This window comes from Pistacia vera, unplaced genomic scaffold, assembly GCF_008641045.1.
Source record: "Pistacia vera cultivar Batoury unplaced genomic scaffold, PisVer_v2 Contig425, whole genome shotgun sequence".
In the NCBI taxonomy this organism is placed as follows: domain Eukaryota; kingdom Viridiplantae; phylum Streptophyta; class Magnoliopsida; order Sapindales; family Anacardiaceae; genus Pistacia; species Pistacia vera.
In genome coordinates, this window is record NW_022196252.1 from 779,342 (window position 1) to 792,363 (window position 13,022).

The 13,022-nt window shown below is 34.1% G+C and overlaps 1 protein-coding gene and 1 non-coding gene across 2 annotated transcripts in view; one reads left to right on the top strand and one right to left on the bottom strand.

The window, feature by feature from the left end:
• LOC116143079 overlaps positions 1–13,022 on the bottom strand; it is a 36,612-nt gene that overhangs the window by 13,093 nt on the left and 10,497 nt on the right. The gene's annotated exons all lie outside the window — the stretch shown is intronic.
• LOC116143090 lies at positions 8,162–8,270 on the top strand. Its single transcript, XR_004130084.1, has one exon. It is a non-coding gene; the product is annotated as a small nucleolar RNA R71 (small nucleolar RNA).

Sequence of the window (13,022 nt, forward strand, 5' to 3'; positions counted from 1 at the left end):
TTAAAATAATTAACATGAGTTTAAGACATAAATAAGAGGAACTTCTCTATACTGTGAATCGAAAACTCCAAAAATTCTACCACTTTGATCTTTTCTTGCATTCGCCTTCTCTAATTAATTCTCTCCTATTCTCCTAAAAGTCAACTAAATACTTATATTTATACTCCGAGGTTGTTAGGGTTGTGTTTCCCCCTTTCCTATTTAGTTTAGAACTCCTAATTCCCAAAATACCCGTCATGAAATGGATACAATTTTTTCCAAATCGTGACTGTGTTGCGGCATTATGCGTCAGCATGGTTGGTTCTGCCCTCCAGAATCTGCTGTGCCTCAGCATTATGTTGCAACACTGAAAATATGGTTATTTTTTAGCATGATAACATTAGAAGCTAGCCAAGTGGTAAACATATGGAATATAGCCCTTTGAATAAGCTTTCGAACAGTCGAAGAATCGTCTCAATATGAAGTCTACAGCTTGAGTTATTATCGAAATACCAAGGAATGTTCAAACTGGAGCATATTCCAGGATTTTCTCTTCAACTTTAAAACGTCATATATAACTTCTTCGTTTCAGCTCCAAATCATGCACCGTTTGTTTCTTGTCGTCACACATTCCATCGCCAACATAATTATTCATCTGAATATCATCTTTAAGCATTGATTGTTGGGATTTATTTGACAAGAATACAGAATTATAAACAAAAATTTATCCAAAACCCTAATTCCCTGGATCATGGATTGATGTGTATAATCCATATAAAACCAATATATATAAAATGATTAAATATAAAGGAATATTTAATACCTTCGATTGGAGGCTTCTTCAGTCGATTTGTGGATTCGCTTTCACTCCAAGTCAAGAATGCACGAACGGTATCTACACAAAGATAGGGTGATTTCTCGATTGATTAATATGCTAGAATAATCAATGAGTATAAGAACAAAAGTGTGCAGAATTTTCCAGAAGAAAAATTCACTCTCAAAAGGGGGTTCACGTTTTTTAGGGGGAGGGTGGCTAGGGTTTTAGTTCAAACTTAAAGTTATGTTATGTTGTGTTATTAGGTTTTAATCTTAAGTTGACTTATATAGTGCAACTAATTAAAACTCTAATCCCAATTAGGAATAGCCTTCCTCCTTCATTAGAATAATATAACCCTACAACCAAACAAGGTTAAATAGATATTTTATTTAATATTATTATTATCCTAAAATTAATATATATTAAATATATTAATCTTAAATAATAATATCACATTTATATATATATAAATATGTAATCTCACTAATTTAACTTCGATATGAAAGTAAATACAGGCATCAACCACAGTAAATTTAATTACACTGCGAGATTATTGAAATACTCTTTCATCTTAAAAGACAAAAATACCCTTCTCACTTATTGATTCTTAATATGTCTTTTATGTGTGTGACCCATAGGCTTCTCATCATATCGGCAATAAATAGTATCACGATTAACGCTTAATTAATCATTCCACTAAACACAGACCAAGATTGACCTCTAACAAGGCATTATTGTCATGCAATAGATTCAGATTCAGCGATACAGCTTCCTATCAACAGTATTGTTGCCATGCAATCTAATTATTTCATCAACTATTATCTCATCAAGGTTTGAAGTATAGAAATAATGTCAACTTCAAATACACTACCTTGATATGTTTGTATTTGGCAATCAAACTAATGACTAAATAAAATTGGACTTGAGCAGCAACTCAATTTCCACTGTGGCCATAATTTTTCGGTTGTTGTCATTTACCGAATTACTCAACGAGATAAATTCTCCTATACCCAAGTGATGAATCCTATGTTGATCCACCATAGCCGTAGTGTACTTCTTTATATAGCCAACTACCACTATACTAATAACACTAAATAGGACTACGTTAGGTTAGTATCAAATAACACCGATATTTACACACAGCGCTGTGGTGATCTCAAGTCTAAGGATCACAGCACCATCTGTTAGAGGATATACTCCATAGACATTGGGATTACCACCTATATGGAATCCTTTAGTGGGTCTATCTAGTGAACTTGTCAAATACAAGCACCCATGTGCTACACCAAGTTGTCACCAAACAATTTCAACATGTAAGAACTATTACTATCTTTTTGTAAGGTCATTCAACACTATGATAGTCTTACTGTATTATCTGTGTCATTACTTCAGGATAATACTGGGGTTACGAACAATTCTAGAATGGCCATCTTATGTGATCATAGGGTCTTACAATCAAGATTTAAAACACTTGATACCCTCGTCACGATTCTACCATTCTATAGGCATATATCAATATGTATATAAATATAAATTGAATGACATAGATAAATTTCCTTTTATTAATATCAACATGCTTTTACAAAGAGTCAATTATTATAGTTGGATTGGCTCTAGGGCACCTATACTAACATTGATAACCTGAAAACACTCAAAACATACCCGTGACCTCATAAAAGATATTTATGGAATAATTAAGTTAAATTACTCAACTTAAACCTAATTTCCCACAAATAATCCCCATAAACCACTAAGTACATGCATATTTTCAAGCTCTTATCACAACCCCCAACTAGCTTCTTGCTAATCCCTAGCAAGTTAAGCAATAAAAATATATCCTCTAGCTTGAAACTTAAAACAAAATAAACCTAAATCTAATCTACCCTAAATCACTTTCGTAGATTGACACATTTGCATTTGGCGTATGAACAAGCCTTTAAACCCCTAGGCAGCCCTAGTTGGATGAGTTGTAGTCTCGTGAGGGTTTCCAGTGATGATACCCACAAACATCCAAACTCAAAACTAAAGCCTTAACCAAAAATTTTAGGATCAATAGATATATTTGTCTCTAAAATTGTGTCTACATCCACAATTCGAATAATAAACGTCACGTAAATATAAAGATCATAAGAAAATATCAATTACACTTTTGTTATAGACCCAAAAACCACAAACTATTTATCGAATTGTGCACAACATTCATAGGCAAAGAAATTTGATCTCTTGAGTCTTTATTTCTCATTAAAAATAAACAATAAAATCGTACAATCAAACTTCATAGGCTCACTTTTCAAGCCACTCTCCACTAATGTAGAGTCCAAACACTACCTTGAATCATTAGGTCTTTATTATAGTTGTAATGTTAGGCTAAGGTAATGGGTTATGAAAGAACGGAAAGGAATTTTGCAAGTGTAAGAGACTTAATCTTTTTCAATATATGATCGTGAACAATCTCCTTCTCGCTTCTCTATTCATTCACCAATTACTCTTTCACCTTGATTGAACTTTTCCTTCCAACAGTAGCACAAACCCTCATATAATGTAAACCTCATTCCATGTTCTTCTTACTAGCTACTTCTTCCCTTTTTTTTTTTCTTTGCTTTTTTTTTTCATAGGAAGATAATAACTTATAAAAACAACAGTCTACCCCACCTTGCTTTTATTATTTTTTTTTTTCACAACCCCCAACCTATCTCATTGTACATATTCAAGTTGTGGTCCAAAAGATTCATCCATTTTCCTCTACCGCACTTCTTTTCATGAGTTTTTCTTCCAAGGTCATGCCAAATTAAGTCTCTCACAATAAAATGGGTCGAAAAGTGTTTCAGGTTATCATCAAGGTAAGATATAGTATATTTAAAACAAAGAAACAAGGCTTTTCAAGTGTATATACAAGCCCAAAGGGTTAACTATAGGTTGGCTTGAAAGGCTCTATCGTTCCAAAGAAAATTGTCTAAATAATATCCTAAGCAATGCGAATTCTAGGATTTCGCCTCAAGTGGTTATCAAATGAGTCCTAGAGTTTATTGAGATCTCAAAATTAAATGCCCATAAAGAATCACACATAAAACTTCTCTAAGTATTCAGATTATTCAACCAATCAAACCCATCCCCAAGAGAGTTGTAAACTAAATGCAATTGACACCTACTAACATCATTACACTACACAAAAGTTAATGTCTTCTCAAAGTTACATGTTTTTTTTTAAATCATAGTGCTATCATTCACTTACAAAGTAATCCACGAACTAAACAAAATTCAAAAAAAAACTCAAAAACAAAAACAAAAAATCCTCATAAATCCATAAATTTAAAAGTTTTGGAAGAGACTTCCCTTACTTGCAATCTAATATCTACATTATCCCCAATGTACAAATGTAACCAAAAGGAAAAGGAGAAAAGGAAAATTTACCCCCTTTTTTCAATAGTGAAGTGCGAATTCGCGTGACAATTTAATCACCTCCCTTATTTCATTCCATTGTTTAAATCAACTTCTTGCAAAAACAAAGAGACTTTCGGTGTACCTTATCGACAACACACCTCACTTGTTAAATATATGAATTTAGAGAAACAAACACAATGTCAATGTTAGTCAAGCTAAATGAAAATGTAAAAAATAAAAAATGACTCAAGTACAAACCAAAACAAATTCAAAATTAAAGTAAAGAGCTTGGGTTGCCTCCCAAGAAGTGCTTTATTAGAGTCGAAGCCCTCATATCTTTAATGCCACCATTTACATATAGCTTCGATTCCTCTCTTTCCCTCTTATTCTCAATTTCCTCCTCCATAGTCCTAAAATTGACTACACAGGTTTCTAGGGGTGGGCGAGAGTATTTTTCTTCTAAGGTCTCGACTACTTTATCATCAAGGATGTTAATCTCAAAGCAACTATCTAACTTGGGTGGACATTTCATAGTATCAAAAACATTAAATTCAACTTGTTCATCCTCTACCCTCAAGATTACTTTTCCTTGATGAACATTTATCAACTTTTCACTCGTATCTAGGAAAGGTCTTCCTAAAATTAGAGACACCTCCTGATCTTTTTCCATATCTAATACAATAAAATCTACCTGGAAAATTAGTTTCTCTACCTTTATTAAGACATCTTCTACCAGTCTCCTAGGATATTTTATGGATATATCCACTAATTGAAGGTGAACCATGCTCGGTTTCACTTCTCCTAAGGCAAGTTTCCTATAAATAGAAAAAGGCATCCAATTCACACTAGCTCATAGATCTCATAAAATCCTTGTCAAAATGTAAACTACCAATAGTGCATGGAATCGTAAAACTCCCTGGATCTCCAAGTTTTGGTGGTAGTTTCTTCAAAAGTAGCACACTCTTCAATAAGCATAATCATCTCATGTTCTTCAAACCTCCTTTTGTGTGTAAGAATGTCCTTGAAGAACTTGGCATACTTTGGCATTTGCTCCAGCATATCTACAAAAGGAATATTTACGTGCAAGCTTCTAAACATAACCATGAACTTACCAAATTGCTTGCCCAATCTCTGCTTATGTAGTCTATGGGGATACGAAGAGATGCTTCATCTTTCTTCACATCTTGGGCTTTTTTTCTCAATTTCTGCTTCTATGCCTAGGCACTGTGCTAGGGCATTCCTCATTCTGGATTTTGTGCCTAAACACTATGCTGGGGCATTGGTGGCTCTGTCTAGTTTCATGTCTTTAGCATTTTCCTTAATTTCTTCAGCTTTTCTTAATTCTTTCAGCTCCTTACCACTTCTCAACATCATGGCATTGAGTTGCTCCCTTGGATTCTTCTCGGTATCACTCGACAACATTCCTTGAACTCTTCCTGCTAAGATGTTATAGATTTGCCCCATTTGAGTTTCAAGATTTCTTATGGAATCAGATTGATTTTGCAACAAAACTTCATACTTTTGAAGCTGAGTTTTATTCTCGTTAAATCTTTTGCTTGACTTCTCCATGAATTTAGTGAGCATACTCTCCATATTAGAGATCTTCTCTTGAGTTTGAGAACCAGAAGGTAGCTTATGGTCATTATTGTTACTCGAGGAAAAGTTTGGATGGTTTCGCCATGCTAGAGTATAGGTACTCGAGTACAGATTTGCTTGCCCTCTTTGATAATTGTTGACGTAATTTGTTTGTTCCGATTGAGCAAATGGATTGTTAGGAATCGATCTACCCAACGTAGTGGAAAACAAAAATTCAAAAGGATGAATCGATTCCTTTTATGCCAAGATTCAGGGTATAGATCATATAGTTTACATGTTAAAACAAAATTCTGCATAAAATAATACCAATCCAGACAAGGATTAGAGATCTTACGCATGTTTGGAGACTCCTTCAAATATCCCTGAATCTACTTTGCTGCCGATTCAATGTAGAACTGAACGAACAGTGATCCACACAAAGACAATCCGAAAAACCAAAGAGGGATTTGCTAGATCCACTAATTGGCTTCAAGAATCAAGTTGAATCAAAGAAAAATTTTGATTCAAAACCAAGGGGAGAACGTGTGAGAGAAGGGAGAAAAGGCGGCTGCCTTTTTCTTTCCTTTTAATGGAAAATGAATGATTGATTAATCTTTTAACACAACTTGCACTTATATAGTGCAAGTTGTTGAAACCCTATTCCTATAAGGAATAAACATGGGTTCCAACTCTAGTCCACCCTTGTGTCCAAACACCCTTCTCATGGTATTTTATTTTTAATTAATTATTATTATAATTAAAATCAATTAATATATTTATAAAGTACATTAACATTTAATTAATAATAATAATTCATTTAAATATATGTGTACATATATTTAAATATAATCTCACTAATTTACTTTGGATATTAAATTAAATAAGGCAACAACCTTGACAAATTTAATTGCACTGTGAGATTACCAAAATACTTTTTCATCCTAAAAGACGAAAATACCCCTTGAACAAAACGATTCTTAAACTATCTTTTAGGTGTGTGACCCATAGGCTTCTCATCATATTAACAGTGAGTAGTATCGTGATTAACACTAATTAATCATCTCACTACGCGTAAACCAAGATTGACCCCTAGCAAGGCATCATGGCCACCTGATAGATTCAAATTCAGCGAAATAGCTACCTATCAATGATATGGTTATCGCGCAATCAAATCCTTTTATCATCTGTTATCTCATCAAGACTGCGGTACAGAAATAGTGTCAACCTCAGTTACTCTCAATATCTTTGTATTCAGTTACTGGATCAATAACCGGAATAATAAATTGGATTGAGCAACAACTCAATCCTACTGTGGCCACAGATTTAGTGTCATTGTCATTTACTGAATTGCACTCAATCCTACTGTGGCCACAGATTTAGTGTCATTGTCATTTACTGAATTGCACAGTGAGATAACTTCTCCCGTACTCGAGAGTGATGAATCCTTTGTCTATCCACCATAGTCTTGATACACTCCTCGATACAGCCAATCACTACCATATTGAAAGCTCTGAATAGAACTGCATTGGGCTAGTGTCAAACTACACCAATCGGTGCACAAGGCATTCTAGTGATCTCAAATCTAAGGATCACATGCACCACCATTCGTTAGAGGATTTATTCCATAGACACTAGGGTTACCATCTATATGGAATCCTCTAGTGGGTAAGTCCAATGAACTTGCCAACAGCAAGCACCCATGTGTTGCACCAGGTTGTCGGCAAACAACCTTGACAAGTGAGATCAGTCATTGCCTTTCGATAGGGTCGTTCAACACTATGATAACCATACCGTATTATCTGTGCCCTTGGTCAGAATAATACTAGAGCTACAGACATTTCTAGAATGGCTACCATATGTGATCATAGCGTTCTCACTATCAAGATTTGAAACACTTGATACCCTTATCACGGTTCTACCATCCCAAGAACATATATCAATACATACATATATGATTTACATGATAAAGAATAAATTGTCTTTTATTGATTAATGAACATTATTACAAAGAGTCAATTTTACAATAATTGATTGGCTTTAAAGCACCTACTCTAACATGGACTCCCTACTTGACAATCCTTTGACAAGTGATTTCCTGCACAAAATTCACAAGTTAGCGAAGAAGATTCAATAGCATCTACCTTTAAGGCAACTCCCAATTGCTTTTGAATGGCTAAAAGTTGAGCAGCCAATGCAGTGTAGCCATCAACTTCATGCACTCCCACTGCTTTCCTTGTTAAATTTCTCTCTGAAGGCCTTATGTATTTATTGCTCGTATCACCTCAATCAAATTCTAGGCTTCCTCTGATGTTTTGTTGTTAAAAGCTCCCCCCACTTGCAGCATCAATCATAACTTGTACATTTGGCAGCAAGCCATTGCAAAACGTCTACACTTATAACCATATTGGCAACCCATGGTGAGGACACTTCTGTAAGAGATCCTTATACCTTTCCCATGCTTCATACAGTAACTCCATGTCTTGTTGGAAAAAAAAAAATTTATGTCACTTCTTATCTTGGCAAACTTGACAGGTGGAAAATATTTTGTAAGGAACGCTTGGACTAACTCATTCCAAGTGGTGATACTTCTAGGTGGTAGTGCAATCAACCAAGCCTTAGCTTTATCCTGAAGGGAGTATGAGAAAAGCCTTAGCCTAATTGCATCATCAGATATCCCATTGTGTCTGAAAGAGTCACATAGCTCCAGAAATTTGCGATATGCAAATTAGAATCATCAGTAGGCAACCCTCCAAATTGTATCGAATGTTGTATCATTTGAATAATGGCTGGCTTTATTTCAAAATTATTTGCTTGAACTGGTGGTTTCCTAATACTAGGTGAACAACCTTCAATAGTAGGGCTAGAGTAGTCCTTCAATGCTCTTTGAATAACCACAACTCCACTAACCACATTATCCCTTCCTGCATCATTCCCATGGACTTCCTCATTGTTTCTTAGGTTATTTCTTCTCATTAACTGAGCCATTGAATTAGATTATTGTGTGCTAGCTTGTCTCCTTACTTTTCTCAACTTTCTAATCCTTCTCTCAATCTTAGAATCGAAAGGATCAAGATTAGCACCTCTAGAGCGTAAGCTCTCCAGGATCTAAAGACGAACATAAAAAAATTTAGAACTAATAATTAAAACGCTAAAACAAAAATAAAATAAAAAAATACAAACCAAATTAGCAACTAACAGTTTGTAATGATATTGATAAAAAAAAAAATAATAATTCCTCGGCAATGGCGCCAAAAAACTTGGTAGGATATTTTTCAAGCATACGAATTCGTGCAAGTAATAATGAGTAATACCAGATATTGAACCCTAGAGAATTGCTATTACCAATTACCAAAATTGACTATGTTGTTACTATTTGATTAAAAAAACTGATGAAAAATACTAAACTAAATAACCAATAAAAACAAATTAAAAACCTGAAAGAAAATAAATTCAAACACAAACCCTTAATTTTTAATGTAAGATGACTAAACCTAGGGCATAGACTTCACAGCAACTCTACTTATATGTATTGATAATTTATGCTAACCTTATTAAGCCTTTTCTACAGGTTAAACTCCCTAGAATTCCAATAACTTTCTCCCAAACAATTACCAAATTAAATCCTAATTACCAACCTGAGATATCTCTAAATTAGATTTAAATACTAAAAGATCATTATGTTCTATAGAGTTTACCAAAACCTCACAAGTCGCGATAACCTATCTCTAACATTCGCTCAACCTAGGGTTTTATTATCCTAGACTAACTAAGCATCATCTCTTGACCTCAACCTAGTCCATTAATTCATTCAATTCTCAGGCCCTCAATAATCAAAAGTATTAAGAACAATAATAAAACTTAGAAAGAATGCCTAATAAGAATTAACAATAATATATCAACACATAATCATAGAGATTGGGCTACATCTTAGCTCTAGAAAATAAATTTAGTTCATAATCAACATGAAAGAAACAATCATCTTCATTAAAATAATCAACATGAGTTTGAGAAAGAAACAAGAAGAACTTCTCTATATTGCGAATCAAAAGCTCCAGAAATTTTGTCACTTTGATCTTTTTTTGCATTCACCTTCTCTAATTCTCTCCTATTCTCCTAAAAATTAGCTAAATACTTAATATTTATACTCCTAAAGTGTTAGGGTTGTGTTCCCCCTTTCCTATTTAATTTAGAACTCCTAATTCCCAAAATACCCGTCATAAAATAGATATAGATTTTTCCAAAATCATAATTATGCTACGACATTATACCTTAGCATGGTCGGTTCTGCCCTAAAACTCTTAAGTTGTCTAGAATCTGTTGTGCCTCATGACTATGCTACAGTACTAAAAAGACAGCAATTTTTGAGCATGATAACGTTAGAATCTGGCCAAGTGTGGACATATGAAATATATCCCTTTGAATCAGCTTTCCAACGATCTAAGAATCATCTCAATCTGAGGTCTACAGCTCAAGTTATTGTTGAACTACCGAGGAATGTTCAAACTTGAGCATATTGTAGGATTTTCTCTTCAACTTTAAAACGTCATAACTTCTTCATTTTAGCTCCAAAACATGAGCCGTTTGTTTCTTGTCATCACACATTCTATTGCCAACATAATTCTTTAATTGAATATCATATTTAAGCATTGATAACCTGAAAACACTCAAAACACACCGGTGACCTCATAAAAGATATTTATGGAATAATTAAATTAAATTAAATTACTCAATTTAAACCTAATTTCCCACAAATAATCCCCATAAACCAGTAAGTACATGCGTATTTTCAAGCTCTTATCACCATCCTATATAACTTGGCCTTGCCCATCCACCACTGGTGATCATAGTTGTTTTCATCCCAATAAAATTTTTCCAGTGATAGTCATCATAGTTCTCATTTTGATAATCTCCATAACTTATATTCCCATTATTATCAGTGGTCAAAGTCTGACGCCAATGTGAAGCACTTAGAGGTCTAAACTTTGGTCAACTAGCTTCAGTTTGAACCTCGGTAAGGTATTCCTCCCTTTTTGGGGGCAATCATAAAGTGGACTTGAAGGCTTATACCATTTATCCTCACCATATCCATAATTACTTGAAGGCTTATGGTATTTATTCTCACCATAATCGTACTCTTTCATTGCTTCATACTCAAACTTTGAAGAACTATGTTTGGGGTTATTAATGAAAGGTTAATGAAACTGCTGCACAATTTGATATTTCTTTCCCCTCATCATCAACAATGACCAGCTTACAGACATGATCTGAGGCATAGCTACTTGGCTTGCTCCATGATCAGTCTAAGGCCATAAGCCGTTGCACCTGGAGTACCCTTTGTAATTGTAACCAAGCCAGACATTGCTTAGTCTAGAGCAGGAAACTTGTTCTTTATGTAAAGAAAGCTAGGACTTCTTTTTCTCACATTTCACAGTTGTTAAACTTCTCCTTTATATAGAAATATTAACTCCACTTTTGTTTACATGATACAATATGAGATTCAAAAGCATTGATTGTGTGTCTCAAACTCTCAATCATATCTTACCTTTTGGAAATGCACTTTGAGATTCCCTTTGTGTTATGGAAAAAAATAGTTGAACCTGAATCAGTCATATTCTGATTCTTCCATGACTATCATTACACATAAATTGATTATTAACTTGTAAGATGGATCCATATCTTTACAACAAATATAATTATATATTGTTTTACTGAATGTAAGAAATCTCTCGTTTGATTAATGAATAGTCACCTAGAAAAGTATTGTAAATTTAAATACAAGTCATACATGATTGAATAAAGAAATTACAGCTAACCATCAATTACATGTGTTCAAATATCTTCTCAGAGGATATATTAAAGTTAATAATGTTAAACAACACATTGTTTGGTCCATCATTTAGTCCAAATGTTACATTCGGATTATCAAAACCAATTCAGAATACAGCATTAGGGAATCTTTGGATGATTATGTTGACTTCTAGGAATGTGAATGTGTTTAATAAAGCCCCAACTTTACTACTAAAACCAAGATATGACACCTCATAGTAATGGATCCCCTACCCGCATATTCTGGGAACACAAAGTGGGTGTTCATAGGGGGAGGGATGAAATGTTGAGGACTAATGATATCTAAAATTGTTTCCTCTTCTTACAAGAAAGCAATTTGTGCATCTACCAACTTGGACTTGTGTCATATGGCTACCTATTTCCACCATTAGGTAAGGGGAGTGTGCTCGTGAACCCATAATGTACTGACACATATAGTAGTTATTAGAAAGTACAATGGATGGTTGTATCATGTTAAGCTCATACTTCATTGGCGCTTCCATTGACTTGATTGTGCTTGCAGAAGTCATGGATGTAATATGAGCCTTGGAAAGTTCAATAAGTATTTGGTGTCTTTCTTCAAGGTGAGATTTATTGGGAAATTGACATAATTGATTGAGTTGATTAGGATGAGTTTCATACAAAAACCATAAATTCTAGAAGGGATAATGGTAGCAAACATAAAAATAAAAATTGCTAAGGTTGCATGATATGAAATTGTTATGTGGAACGAGGTTTTTAGAGCCATTTGCTCCTTCCTTTTTCTGTTAATATGTAAGGAAATTGCTAGAGCTTGTATGTATATATGGTGTTGAAAATGTGGCTCAAACACTTGAAATATTGGTTTTTGCTTACATCTCACATTGGTTAGGAAACTAAGGAGTCAAGTCTTGGTTTCCTATATAACAGGGTGGGATTTTCCTTATGTCCCACAGTGGATAGTTAATAAAAGGCTAAAGCTTTTTCGAGTTGTATATAGGGATATTAGGCTTTGGTTTGAGTATCCAAATCCATTTTTGGATCCCCACAAGTCTGGGAGTTTTTATTTGAGATTTTCCTTTGTTTTGGTAATTGTTTATGCCCATATAGTTTGGGTATTTGTAGTATTGCCCAAACATTTGTAATATTCTTCAACAAATACTGGGGTTTCTTTTGCATTGCTCGAGGACATAGGTGACAATACCGAACCTCATTAATTTCTGGTATTCTTTATTTTTACATTTATTTCTGCTTTAGTTGTTGTTATTATATTTCAATAGCTAGATTTAGAGTTTATGTTTATGTTGCATAACAAGTGGTATCAGAGCCTAGGTTTAGGATAGTAAGTAGCTATTTCCATGGTTACGTGCATGTCTAGGAAAATTCTGTTAAAAAGACGATAAGAGTCTAAAAAGATTGGATTTTAAATGGGATCGTTTATGACTCCTCCAGTGTTTCCTGGGAA